Source organism: Lactuca virosa, chromosome 2 (assembly GCF_052849685.1).
Source record: "Lactuca virosa cultivar CGN04683 chromosome 2, Lactuca_virosa_CGN04683_v6, whole genome shotgun sequence".
Lineage (NCBI taxonomy): Eukaryota > Viridiplantae > Streptophyta > Magnoliopsida > Asterales > Asteraceae > Lactuca > Lactuca virosa.
In genome coordinates this window covers 235,735,199-235,749,533 of record NC_136427.1, presented here as the reverse complement: position 1 = coordinate 235,749,533, position 14,335 = coordinate 235,735,199, and positions in this window count along the sequence as shown.

The window sequence follows — 14,335 nt, the reverse complement described above, 5'->3', positions numbered from 1 at the left end:
GCCCCTCGATTTGTGACTGGGATGCCGAGGATCACAAAACAGGGTGTGAATAACCATGCAAATATACATGGTGCCCCCAATTTTACAGTCACTTATTCGATGTGCCAGTTAACCACACACGCTCCACCGAACTATGACAAACATTGAGTCACCCTTTGCCACCTTTGCTTAGCATCCAATTATTATGCCGGTTAACCATACACGCTCCACTAACGTCTTAGCAAGGGTACAAAGTGTAATTTCATGGAATTGCATCAATTCACTTTTACCTAAAGTAACTAGGATTGGGAATTTTGTAAAAACATTTAGGTACTTTATAATTCATTATACTTTTAATGAGGAGAAGGTTTGCCCTATCCTACCCGTTCGGCTAACGACCCTCCACTAGTCAAGAGTGCGGTGGGTAAGAGTGGATACCCATTCAATCGCCATTTTATAGACAATTTCCTTAAACACCCCTTATAGACCAGCTTCGTGAATGAGGCCTACTAACGGTAAGACTAGCAGTTTAAGTTATACATATATAATATTATACTTTTAATGTTATATATAGTATAGGGTGTATTTTACATTTTTAAAATACTAGGTGGTTTAATTTTATAAATTACACTTTTAATTAAATTAAATATAAACCATATCATTATGGATTTATTAATTCTCTTTTAATTAACTTAATAAAACCATAAGGGTGTAATTTGAACCTTTTCAAAACTAGGGTTTTAGAATTTAAAATTTCAAAAATTAAACCTTTAATCAAAAATTTAAATTCCAAAACTTGAGGGCAAGTTTTGAAACCTTTCAAAAAATGTTAGGGTTTAACAACTTAAATTTCAAAACCAAAACTTTAAAAAGTTCAAATTTAAACTATAAAACCTAAGGGGTGAAAATTGAAACTTTTCCAAACTTTATCAAGAACATTCTAGATCAACTTACAAATAATAACAATTAAACAATTAATTGGTGATTATCTAAATATGATCTAATTCAATTTCTTGCAAGATAATCTATCAAATAATTCAAATAAATCAAGTTTATCACATAAGGCAATGATTATCTAGTTAATTTGACCATTATCTTTTATTCTAGCAAGGATAATCAATACCAAACATAAAAAATTGAATTCTAAGAGTTAAAAACGTTTTTGGTAACTTATCCAAGCCAAATCAGCAAAAAATCCCGAAGATACCTCTGTTTGACCCTTGGACTCGCCGAGTTAGGGACTGGACTCGCCGAGTCGGCCTGACTCGCCGAGTTCATCCACTGACTCGTAGAGTCAGTCAGGCAGATAGCAAGAAAAACGATTTTCAGCCAAAGAATGATCAAATATGCAACAAATTCATCAACAAACAGCCCTAGGCTCTGATACCACTGATGGATTTTGAGCACTACAACATTCCTATGGTGTACATGCAAACCCTAAAGATTTGGATCTAGTTTGTCTAATGAACATGCAATAATCATCCAAAGCCATAAACCCTAGATCCAGCATGTGATAATCAAATAACATATGAATTAGGGTTTAGATCTTACCTTGATTGTTATGTAGCAATAACAATCTCAATTCTTTCTTGTAATTGATTCTGAAAGCTTAGAGTCACCAGTGTCACTCCTCTAATGGCTCACAAACACCAAGAGCAAGAGGATGAAGAAGGAGAAGAGGAGAGGCACTCAAAAACGTCTAGAAACCCTAAGGAAACTCTTAGCCACGTTTTTGGTTCCCTAGGGGTCCTTAAATAGTGAGGCTATTAGGGTTATCTAACAAGGAAACCCTAATTTGACTGTTTAGGCCCTAAGTAGCCCATGGACTCCCTCCTTAGAGGCCTTGGACGATTTCTAATGGGTTTCCCCATAGAATTCGTCCACCCCTCTAATATGGAGTCCATTAGCCCAATATTCAACTATCACACAATTGATAGTTCTAGTCCCCTAAGTTTAATTAATCTCTTTTAGCCACAATAATTAATTCTTAATTAATTATTGACTAATATTAATTAAACAATATGATTTCTCCTTTAATATATTATTCTCATAATATATTAATAAATCATAATTAATCCTCTCTCTTTATAATTCATCCTATCAAGTTGCTTTGGTGAAGGCAACACAAAAGGACCATGCACCATCGGGTCAAGTACATACCAAAATAGTTATGGACTTAGACACTAATCCAACAGGTTATGTATGACCCTGACGATTATGTGTTTTGTTTCAGAATGGTGATGATTACACGAAACAGAGGAGGAGGTTCAGGATCGGGATCAGGATCAGGATCAGGTTTGGGATTAGGTGCCGAGGCAGTTGATGAGGGACTGCGTGAGTTCATTGCTTCTGAGATCACTAGAGGCATCCTTGAGTCGACCCCGGTGATTTTCGGGTCAATCAAGGAGGGGATTATCGAGCTGATGGAGGATCGCCTCATGGCGTTTAGTAGGGGTGTTCATAACCGGATATCCGAAAATTCGGATATCCGAATTTCGGATATCCGAAATTTCGGATAGTTGATTTTTGGTATCCGATTTTGTATCCGAAATTTCGGATATCCGAAGTTTCGGATATCCGAAATTTCGGATATGGATTCGGATACCAAAACGGATATCCGAAAAATTGAAATTTTGTTCAAATTTAAAAGCTTTTATATTAGAAACACATATTTTTAAATTAGAAAGGCATATGAAGTAATATATGTATTTACTTAAGGGTATTATGAATATGTTTTAGTTACTAACATTCAAATTATAAGACATGTGTGATTAAAATAACAAATAATGTATAAACTAAAATCAAAATTTTCGGATATCGGATATCCGAATTATCCGAAAAATCTGAAAAACACTATCCAATTCCGATTCCGAAAAATCGGATATCCGAAATTTCGGATAATTCGGATTCGGAATTTCGGAATTTCGGATCGGAATTTCGGATACGGATATTTTTGAACACCCCTAGCGTTTAGGAGTGATTGGGCACCTAGCCAGTCAGGGGCGCACACACTGTCCTTTAAGGACTTCAGGAAATGCGGTGTTCCAGAATTCCACGGGGTGAAGGACCCCATTGCTGCCAGGAGATGGATTGCAGACATGGAGTCTGCCCAGTTGACGAGCTTCTGCCCTGAGGGGTCGAAGGTTTGGTATGCTGCCGGTTGTTTGAGGGACAGGGCTAGAGATTGGTGGGAGTCGGTTGGTGATTCTTTGGGAGCCTCAACCATCGAGGCTATGACCTGGTCTGACTTTGTGACCAAGTTTAGGGCGGAGTTTGGCCGGCTATGGAGCTTCAGCAGCTGGCCAGGGAGTTCCTCGACATGAGACAGACTACTGAGATGGTGGCAGAGATTACCGCGAAGTTTCTGGAGAGGGCCTTATTAGTGCCTCAGTATGCAGGAGATGAGGAGATGCAGAAAACCCGCTATCATGACATGTTGAGAGCTGATATTCGGGAGCATGTCAGTTACTCAGCGTGCCCGACCCTGGATTCCATGATTGTCAGGGCGAGGGAGAGGGAGACTGATATAGAGCACCTCAGGAAGAGGAAGGCGGAGACTGAGCAGGGTACGGGGGTCTCGGGGAAGAAACCCAAGGGGTTCGACTCTAAGTCGAAGAGCCATCAGGGCCGGAGCCGCTGCGGCAAGTGTGGCAAGCCACATGAGGGGGTTTGTAGACTAGGGGCATCGGGCTGATACAAGTGCGGCAAGACGGGCCACTTCAGCAAGGATTGTACGGCCCCTACCCCCACCATTCCGACATCGGAGTTGCTGTGTTCACTGCAACCAGCGATGCCATAAAAAGGCCAACTGCCCGAGATTGACAGCAGCATCGCCAGTGGTGGCGCCAGCTCCAGCGACCCTGCGGATCACTGATGGCCGGCAGGGCAAGTCAGAGGCTCCAGTGTTGAGGAGTCAAGCCTTCCAGTTGACTACCGAGGAGACACGCGCCGAACCCGATGTGGTGACGAGTATGATTTCTTTTCCCTAGCTTTTATTATATGTTGTTTATGATATTTATGTGCCATGTTATGTGTTTTGTTTAGGATCGCTCCATATGAACGGTATTCCAGTTCAAGTGTTATTTGATTCGGGTGCTACCCGATCATTTGTCTCTCTTGCACTTAGCAAGAGGTTCCCTGAGTCTTCAGGCATGTTGGATTGCCCTCTAGTGATCGAGATTGCTGACGACCGATCGGTTCGAGCATCAGAGGTTTTTCAGAGATTGTGTTTTGAGGCTGTTCGAGGAGCGCTACCTGGTAGACTTGGTTCCCATACCATTGTGTGGGAACAAGGTCATCATCAGTATGGACTGGTTGAGCCCTAATGGGGCTGTGATTGACTGCGCGCAACAGTTGGTACACGTCAGGACCCCAAGTGGGGGTGAGCTTGTGATTCATGGCGAGAGGCCACAGTGCGGACCAGCTTTATGCTCAGCAACGAAGGCTAGGCGCTACCTTTAGTAGGGTTGTGTCGGATATGTCGCCTACGTCATGGATACCCGGGAGGTGGGCAAGGCGACTATGAGTGTTGTGCCAGTGGTGCGAGAGCACCCGAATGTGTTTCCAGAGGATTTGCCTGGGATACCTCCGGAGAGACAGGTGGAGTTTAGGATCGATCTGGTCCCTGGTGCGGCTCTGATAGCCAAGGCACCGTATCGGTTGGCTCCTGCCGAGATGCAGGAGTTGTCTACACAACTGCAGGAGCTGTTAGACAAGGGATTCATCAGACCGAGCAGTTCACCCTGGGGACCCCCGATTCTGTTTGTGAAAAAGAAGGACGGGTCACATCGGATGTGTATAGATTACCAGGAGCTAAACAAGGTAACGGTGAAGAACCGTTACCCACTCTCGAGGATTGATGATCTCTTCGACCAGCTACTGGGGGCATCTTGGTTTTCCAAGATAGATTTACGTTCAGGCTACCATCAGATGAGGGTCAGAGACGAGGATGTACAGCAGACTGCGTTCCGGACTCGCTATGGCCACTACGAGTTCGTGGTGATGCCCTTCGGGCTCACCAATGCCCCTGCCGCGTTCATGGATCTCATGAACCACGTATGCAGACCGATGTTGGATCGGTCTGTGATAGTTTTCATCGATGACATCTTGGTTTACTCCAAGACGCAGGAGAAGCATGAGGAGCACTTGTGGGAGGTGTTGGATACCCTGAGGAGGGAGAGCTTGTATGCCAAGTTCTCCAAGTGCGAGTTATGGTTGCGCGAGGTGCAGTTTCTGGGGCACTTTGTCAACCAGAACGGGATTTTGGTCGATCCGGCCAAAGTGGAGGCCGTGATGAGATGGGAGGTTCCGAAGTCTCCATCTGAGATTCGGAGTTTCCTGGGATTGGCGGGCTATTATAGGAGATTCATTCAGGATATCTCCAAGATAGTCGTACCCTTGACCCAGCTGACGAAGAAAGTCGTTGTATTCCGCTGTGGGCCTGAGCAGCGGGCAACGTTTAAGACATTGAGACAAAGACTATGCGAGGCGCCGATCCTCGCCCTGCCAGAGGGCGTGGAGGATTTTGTAGTATACTGCGATGCGTCCATTTCAGGTTTGGGCACAGTATTGATGCAGAGAGGGCATGTCATCGCCTACACCTCGAGGCAGCTGAAGCCTCACGAGGCGAACTACCTGACGCATGATTTGGAGTTGGGGGCGGTCGTCTTCGCCCTCAAGATTTGGTGACATTACCTCTATGGGGTCCGTTGTACCATTTACACGGATCACAAGAGTCTGAGGTACCTCATGGATCAGCCGAATCTGAACATGAGGCAGCGTCGCTGGCTAGACGTGGTGAAGGATTACGACTGTGAGATCCTCTACCACCCGGGGAAGGCCAATGTTGTGGTCGATGCTCTTACCCGCAAGGTGTCACACCCCGAAACCGTAATGGCGGAATTGTTCCGGGGTGGAGGACGTCATGCGTAGTATCACAACATTTGTATAGCAAGCATAGTAAACACAACCAAACATTGAATACAAATATGAAAAGTGTTTACATCAGTTTGAAACTTGTTTTAAATACATCAAAAGTGTGTATAATATAGAAAACATGGCTCATATTGCTCCGGCTTTTCCGAATTCGTGGAAGTACCTGTCTACTAATTCCCTGAGAATACAAGCAGTTTGAAAAATATCAGCGTAAAGCTGGTGAGTTCATAAGCATTTAGTTTTAGAGAAAAATGTTCTTTGATCCTTTTGAAAATTGTTCCTCAAGAAAATCCTATATTTTCTTATGAAAGGTAGTGTTGAAAGAGTATCTATAAGTAGAAGATAAATCATCAGATTTAGAAAACATGTTATCCGTCCTAGAGGTAGAGATGCCAGTTTAGAAATCCCTGAATACTATCAGCATATATAAAAGTAGTTTTATTACTTAAAATAAAACAAATGAAGAATAGAGTCCGTAAACCGAAATTAGTTTATACTTATTTGCGAGTCGTATAACCATACTTGATATGACCAAGAGACCTTTATAACGTTCTTCAGGCGTTAAGCTAAATGACATTTGTTCACCCCAGGCGTGCCCGCCTAACTGTAGCTAGCAGTTCAGGTGTGGGATTGTCAGTCCCGAGTAGATCTATTCACAAATCTCACGCTCTCCCTCCAGGAGACTCTGGTTATACTGGGTTAGGATTTATCACTATACACCTAAGGGTACAATATTGAAGTAGAGCCTCACAATTCTGTATAATCTAGTTTACTAGCGAGAAACAGTATAAAACAACAATTATCCTTGAATAATAGTAATATATACTCCTAAGAAAATATATAACATAAACTAAATCTGCCATAGTTTATATATATTCATTTATGAAATCTGATTAGGTAGAGATGCCTAGAGGGTTATCCCAAACTATACCCGTTATAGTTTATTAGAGTTGATATAGAGCTGCTTTGTAAAAACCTTTCTGAAAGCTATAAAATTAGATTTCCAAAATAGTAGTTTCCCTTATGCTCAACATATTACAAAAAAAGATAAAATATCCGAATATGTTATTAACGTGGAAATCGTTGGACTGCATTAATAAGTTTAAAACTTAATAAAATACTTTGAGTTTGGCTTGTATTCCCCCCTGAAAACATTAAAATCACGGAAAATGTAGGGGTATGAACTCACCTCGGGCGATTTGAATGAAGGATCGACACGAAACGCTGGATGTTCAAGTGAAGCCTTGAACACGATTTGATCCTAAATTACATGCAATGACACATAAAGGAGTCAAATGGAGGTATTTTCCCCCACTAAATGTGATGGAGAACCACTCTAGGAACTTGGAACTACTTGCACTAAGGGTTAGAGCCCTAAAGGATTGCATGAGGTGAGTGTATGGTCACCTTTAAGGTGTGTGCGGCCATGGGTGTGCGACCCAAGGGGTGTGCGGCCGTACACCCATGATGGAAGGTGTTCTTGGGGTGTTTCAAGGTCCATACTTACAATCCATGAAGTGTTCTTGGTCCAAACTTAGTTGTAGTACAATCCTAGGGTCTTAGAAGTGGGTTTATGGTCCTAGAATGAGTGTGTGGTCGCACACTTGGGTGTGCTGCCGCACACTTGGAGTGTGCTGCCGCACAAGTGTGTGTACGGCCGTACACAGGTGTGTGCGGTCATACACCCCTCAAAATGATGCCCAAAATGTCCATTCCAAGGTGTAACAAGGCTAGGGGCATGTCTACATCAAATATGGAAGTTAAACTCTCACTTTGGAGGGTGTTCTAAGGGTGTGCGGCCGCACTCACTTCCAAACACGAAGAACATGTCTTTTTTGCACACTTAGGGCTTGGATAGAGTGGTCTTTCATGGATTGTAAGCTAGAGGAAGAAGTACTCACGTTTTTGAAGCTTTGGAAGGTTCAAAGTTGAAGAATCTTGAGAGGAAATGATGTTGTGTGCTGCCAAGGTGCTAAAGGAATGAAAGGAAAGGGGTCTACCCTTTATATAGGAGTGTGAGTGCTGTCATGAGTGAGTGTGCTGCCAAGGGAGTGGGTGTGCGGCCGCACACCCATGTGTACGGCCGTACACTCCTCCAAGAGGTGTGTATGGCCCGATTTTCTCACTATTCAACACTCTGACTCATTCCTAAACTCAACCTTGGTTAAATACAAGCTTAGAACACTTAAATGAACCCTTAAATAGCACTAGAAATCCACAAAACAAGTTGAATATTGATTGGATTCACTAAGTATACAAGATTGAAGTTTCCGGGTTGTCACATCATCCCCCCGTTAGAGGGAATTTCGTCCCGAAATTCAAGGATAAAGTACAATCATGAACTTGGAAAGAGATGGGGGTACTTCTATTTCATTGAATCCTCACGCTCCCAAGTGAATTCAGGACCCCACTTGGCATTCCAGCGGACCTTCACTATCGGGATGCGACTCTGTTTCGTACGTTTGACTTCCCGATCCATGATTTCGACAGGTTCTTCCACGAAGTGTAGACCCTCGTCCGATTCGATCTCGTCGAGAGGAATCACAAGTGTCTCGTCGGACAGACACTTCTTTAGGTTCGACACGTGGAAGACAGGATGGAAGTTGCTAAGTTGTCGCGGTAACTGTAGTTTGTATGCTACGGGACCGATCCTAGCAAGCATCTCAAATGGTCCAATGTACCTTGGGTTTAGCTTTCCACATTTTCTGAAACATATCATGCCCTTCCAGGGTGAGACCTTCAGGAGGACGCGGTCACCAACCTGGAATTCCAAGGGTTTTCGTCTCTTATCGGCGTAGCTCTTTTGTCTATCCCGAGAGGCTTTCAATCGCTCTCGGATTTGTACGATCTTTTATGTTGTCTCTCGGATGATTTCAGGTCCAGTGAGAGTACTGTCGGGGACTTGACCCCTGGCTAGCTGCGTGTCACCCACTTCAGCCCAGCACAGAGGGGATCTGCACTTGCGGCCATAGAGGGCTTCAAACGGCGCAACCTTGATGCTGGTATGATAGCTGTTGTTGTAGGAAAATTCGACCAAAGGAAGATGAGTGTCCCATGACATACCGAAGTCGATGACACATGCTCTCAACATATCTTCCGATGTCTGGAATTTCCTCTCACTCTGACCATCTGTTTGTGGATGATAAGCTGTGCTCATATCCAACTTAGTTCCAAGTGCCTTCTGAAGCGATTGCCAGAACCTTGAGGTGAACCTGCTATCTCGGTCGGAGATAATGGATACAGGTACCCCGTGAAGGCGAACTATCTCTCGAATGTAGATCTGTGTGAGTCTCTCCATTTTGAAGTTTTCTTTGATTGGCAGGAAGTGGGCGGATTTTGTCAATCGATCGACAATTACCCAGATGGCGTCGTGCCCACTCGGAGATCTAGGTAATTTAGTGATAAAGTCCATTGTTATCATTTCCCACTTCCACTCAGGTATTTCTGGCTGCTGAAGTAAACCTGAGGGCTTCTGATACTCCACCTTCACCTTGGCGCAATTCAAGCACTTGCCCACGAAGGTTGCAATTTCTGCTTTCATGTTTGGCCACCAATAGAGCTGCTTGAGATCCAGATACATCTTATCGGAACCTGGGTGAACGGAGTATTTCGTCTTGTGAGCCTCATTCATGACAACCTCTCTGTACCCGCCAAACTTTGGGGTCCAGATCCGGTTCATGAAATAGTACACTCCGTCTCCCTTGACCTCTAAGTTCTTGTCCATTCCCCGCAATGCTTCATCCGTCACTTTCTCGGGTTTCAAGGCTTCCAGCTGAGCCTCCCCGATTTGTGCGGATAGATGGGAATGAACGGTCATTGCTAATGCCTTCACCTTTCGCTCTAAATATTCCTTTCGGCTGAGGGCATCTGCTACCACATTGGCCTTGCCGGGATGGTAGCGAATTTCACACTCGTAGTCACTGAGTAGCTCTACCCATCGTCGCTGTCTCATGTTCAACTCTTTCTGATCAAAGATGTGCTGCAAGCTCTTATGGTCGGTGAAGATAGTGCACTTGGTTCCATAGAGATAGTGTCTCCAGATTTTCAATGCAAAGACCACTGCTCCCAACTCTAGATCGTGAGTTGTGTAATTGACCTCGTGTGTTTTCAAATGCCTCGAGGCATAGGCGATGACCTTTCCTCGCTGCATGAGCACACAGCCTAGGCCCTGATTGGATGCATCACAATAGACCACGAAGTCTTCCGTCCCTTCGGGCAGGGACAAGATAGGTGCACTGCACAGGGCCTGCTTCAATGTTTGAAATGCAGTGTCTTGCTTGACTCCCCAACTAAAGGTTACACCTTTCTGTGTCAAGGTAGTTAAGGGCTTAGCGATTCTGGAGAAGTTCTGGATGAACCTGCGATAATAGCCCGCGAGGCCCAAGAATTGCCGGATTTTTGTGGGTGTCTTTGGTGCAGACCAATTTTCAATCGCTTTAATCTTGGAAGGGTCCACGTGTATACCTTCCTTGCTAACCACGTGACCAAGGAAATTCACCTTCCTGATCCAGAACTCACATTTTGAAAATTTTGCATATAGCTTCTCCGCTCTTAAAGTTTCCAGCACCCGCCTCAAGTGCTGTTTATGATCGTTCTCATTACGAGAATAGACGAGTATATCGTTGATGAACACGATCACGAACTTGTCCAGGAAAGGGCGGCACACCCGATTCATTAGATCCATGAATACTGCCGGTGCGTTGGTCAGACCAAAGGGCATCACTACAAATTCGTAGTGTCCATAGCGAGTTCAGAATGTTGTCTTGGGCACATCATTCTCGTGAACTCGAAACTGATGGTACCCTGACCTTAGATCTATCTTTGAGAAATAACTGGCTCCCTGAAGTTGGTCGAAGAGATCATCGATTCTGGGTAAAGGATAGCGGTTCTTGATCGTCAGTTTGTTCAATTCTCGGTAGTCAATGCACATTCGAAACGATCCATCTTTCTTTTTCACGAATAAGATTGGAGCTCCCCAAGGTGAGGAACTCGGCCTTATGAATCCCTTGCTGATCAGCTCATTGAGCTGGCTGGATAGCTCTTGCATTTCTGTCGGCGCTAAACGATAAGGGGACTTAGCTACAGGAGTGGCTCCGGGGATTAAGTCGATACGAAACTCGACTTGACGTTCAGGAGGGATTCCCGGAAGATCTTCGGGGAAGACATCCGGAAAGTTGCAGACTTCGGGAAGACTCTCGAGGTCTTTACCTTTTTGCGTCTCATCGACGACGTGAGCTAGGAATGCATGGCATTCCTTCCGCATATACTTTTGGGCCTTGATGCATGAAATGATACGAAGGTTCGAGCTAAGTTTATCACCATAAATCATGAGGGTTTCACCAGAGGGAAGGTTGAGGCGAATGGCTTTTTCGAAGCAAAGGATATCAGCACGATTGGGGCTCAACCAATCCATACCGATAATGACATCGAAACTCTTAATAGATACAGGCATAAGATCGATAGAAAATGAATGATTGCCTAAGGTAAGAGTACAACCTATGAATATGTCGTTCGCGCTTTCTTTCTCTCCGTTAGCCATCTCGACGATGAACGTTTCGGTTAAAGGTTGGGATTTATGTTTGATTAGATGTTTGAATGCATGACTAACAAAACTCCTATCCGCACCAGAATCGAAAAGAATGCATGCATGAGAGTTGTCAAAGAGGAACGTACCCGTAACAACGGTAGGATCAACGACCACTTCCTCCTGACCCATTGCCATCACCCTTCCTGCATTGCCACCTGTTTTCGCCTTGGGGCAGTTTCTTTTGAAATGCCCAACTTCTCCACATCCATAGCAGGCTTGGCTGGCACCCGCTCCAGGAGTCGGATTGGTTGGTTGGGCTGGTGCTCTGCAGTATCGGGTCGTGTGTCCCTTCCTTCCACAGTTGTTGAAATTCAAATCACGGCAGGGTCCGTGATGATGAAAGGTACATTTGTTGCACAGATGTAGTTTCCCTGAATAACCACCGGTAGGAGCTTGGGTGGTTGGAACAGCAGTGGGGTAGCAGTAGGAGTAGTAGCAGCGTGGACTGCCACTATTTGTTGCTTCTTGGAGGGCTCCTGAGGAGACTGGCCCTTGCGTTTGTTCCAAAATTTCTTCTTCTTCTCACCACTCTCTTTTTGTGACTCGGCGACCGCTGATGCCTCATCCAGATCGACTCCATGATCGATCAGAGTCTGTGCCAGATCCTTGGCGCTCTCAAATGTGGCCGGTCTAGCAGCCAGGACATTTCCTTTGGTTGGCTGTGTCAGTCCCCAGATGTACCTCTCGATTTTCTTGCTTTCCGGGGTGACCATTCCCGGACAGAGGAGAGCCAGATCACAGAATCTAGCGGTGTAGGCAGCGATGTCAGAACCCTTCATCTTCAAGTTCCAGAGTTCGTGCTCCTCTTTTGCACTTCGCCCCTAGGGCAGTATTCCGCAAGCATGAGTTCCTTCAGTCTTTCCCAACCCATGTCATTAGCCACTGGCAGGGTTAGGGTTTTGACTCGACCATTCCACCAGGTCAAAGCTCTGTCGGTGAAGGTGCAGGCGGCGAACTTCACCTTGTTGGCTTCGGAACAGGCGCAAATCTCGAAGATGGATTCGATCTTCTCGAACCATCGAGTCAGAGCGATGACTCCTCCGTTTCCGTCGAAGGACTTGGGTTTTGCGGTCATGAAGTCCTTGTAGGAACACTCCTTTTGATGTCCCTGACTTCCGTCTTGCCGTTGGGGGTCGGTTCCACCTCCAGCCCCACCGGAGTTCACTTGTGCCATTGCTGCGGTTACAGCGGCGGTAACTGCTGCCTGGAACATGACGAGGTCGAACTGGGGCGGTGGTGGTGGTGGCGGAGTGTCGTTCCTTCTGTTGGGTCTTGGTCAAGGAGGCATCTTTTTCTAGAAACAATCAGGGAGAAGTGGATGGTAAGTCCTCAAGATATATGAAACAAGATATATCTCATCCTGATAATAAAAGCATTCTACCAAGCGATAAGCACAGGAAGGTTACTAATGCAACTAAGTTATCGCTATGAAACAGATAGGTAGCAACACTAAGAATGAATCTATTCTCTGAATTTGGCTCTAGCAAAATACTCCTATAGTATTTTATGATGAAAGTTTTTGGTAAGTTTTAGGCCTGCTGTAACACCACCGTCACCCCCAAGCACATGTTGGTCATGTTTTGGCTGAATATAGTTGATCAGGCTATATTCACCCTAGACATGATTACATAACTGCCCAGGTTTAACCGCGATGTCCAACATCCAAATACTTTTGTTTTGTTCTACTTTCGACACGGATTCTGATACTCGGGTATGCTTATATACTTTTATAAAAATACTTGTATTTTTGAAAGTATACTTTTAGTTTAGAGCACTTAGGCCCCTTAATATTTATAGTTGTATACCATGTAAGGTTCGGTATACTTAGTTCGCTATAAACAAGGGCTCTGATACCAATCTGTCACACCCCGAAACCGTAATGGCAGAATTGTTCCGGGGTGGAGGACGTCATGCGTAGTATCACAACATTTGTATAGCAAGCATAGTAAACACAACCAAACATTGAATACAAATATGAAAAGTGTTTACATCAGTTTGAAACTTGTTTTAAATACATCAAAAGTGTGTATAATATAGAAAACATGGCTGTTATTGCTCCGGCTTTTCCGAATTCGTGGAAGTACCTGTCTACTAATTCCCTGAGAATACAAGCAGTTTGAAAAATATCAGCGTAAAGCTGGTGAGTTCATAAGAATTTAGTTTTAGAGAAAAATGTTCTTTGATCCTTTTGAAAAGTGTTCCTCAAGAAAATCCTATATTTTCTTATGAAAGGTAGTGTTGAAAGAGTATCTATAAGTAGAATATAAATCATCAGATTTAGAAAACATGTTATCCGTCCTAGAGGTAGAGATGCCAGTTTAGAAATCCCTGAATACTATCAGCATATATATAAAAGTAGTTTTATTACTTAAAATAAAACAAATGAAGAATAGAGTCCGTAAACCGAAATTAGTTTATACTTATTTGCGAGTCGTATAACCATACTTGATATGACCGAGAGACCTTTATAACGTTCTTCAGGCGTTAAGCTAAATGACATTTGTTCACCCCAGGCATGCCCGCCTAACTGTAGCTAGCAGTTCAGGTGTGGGATTGTCAGTCCCGAATAGATCTATTCACAAATCTCACGCTCTCCCTCCAGGAGACTCTGGTTATACCGGGTTAGGATTTATCACTATACACCTAAGGGTACAGTATTGAAGTAGAGCCTCACAATTCTGTATAATCTAGTTTACTAGCGAGAAACAGTATAAAACAACAATTATCCTTGAATAATAGTAATATATACTCCTAAGAAAATATATAACATAAACTAAATCTGCCATAGTTTATATATATTCATTTATGAAATCTGATTAGGTAGAGATGCCTAGA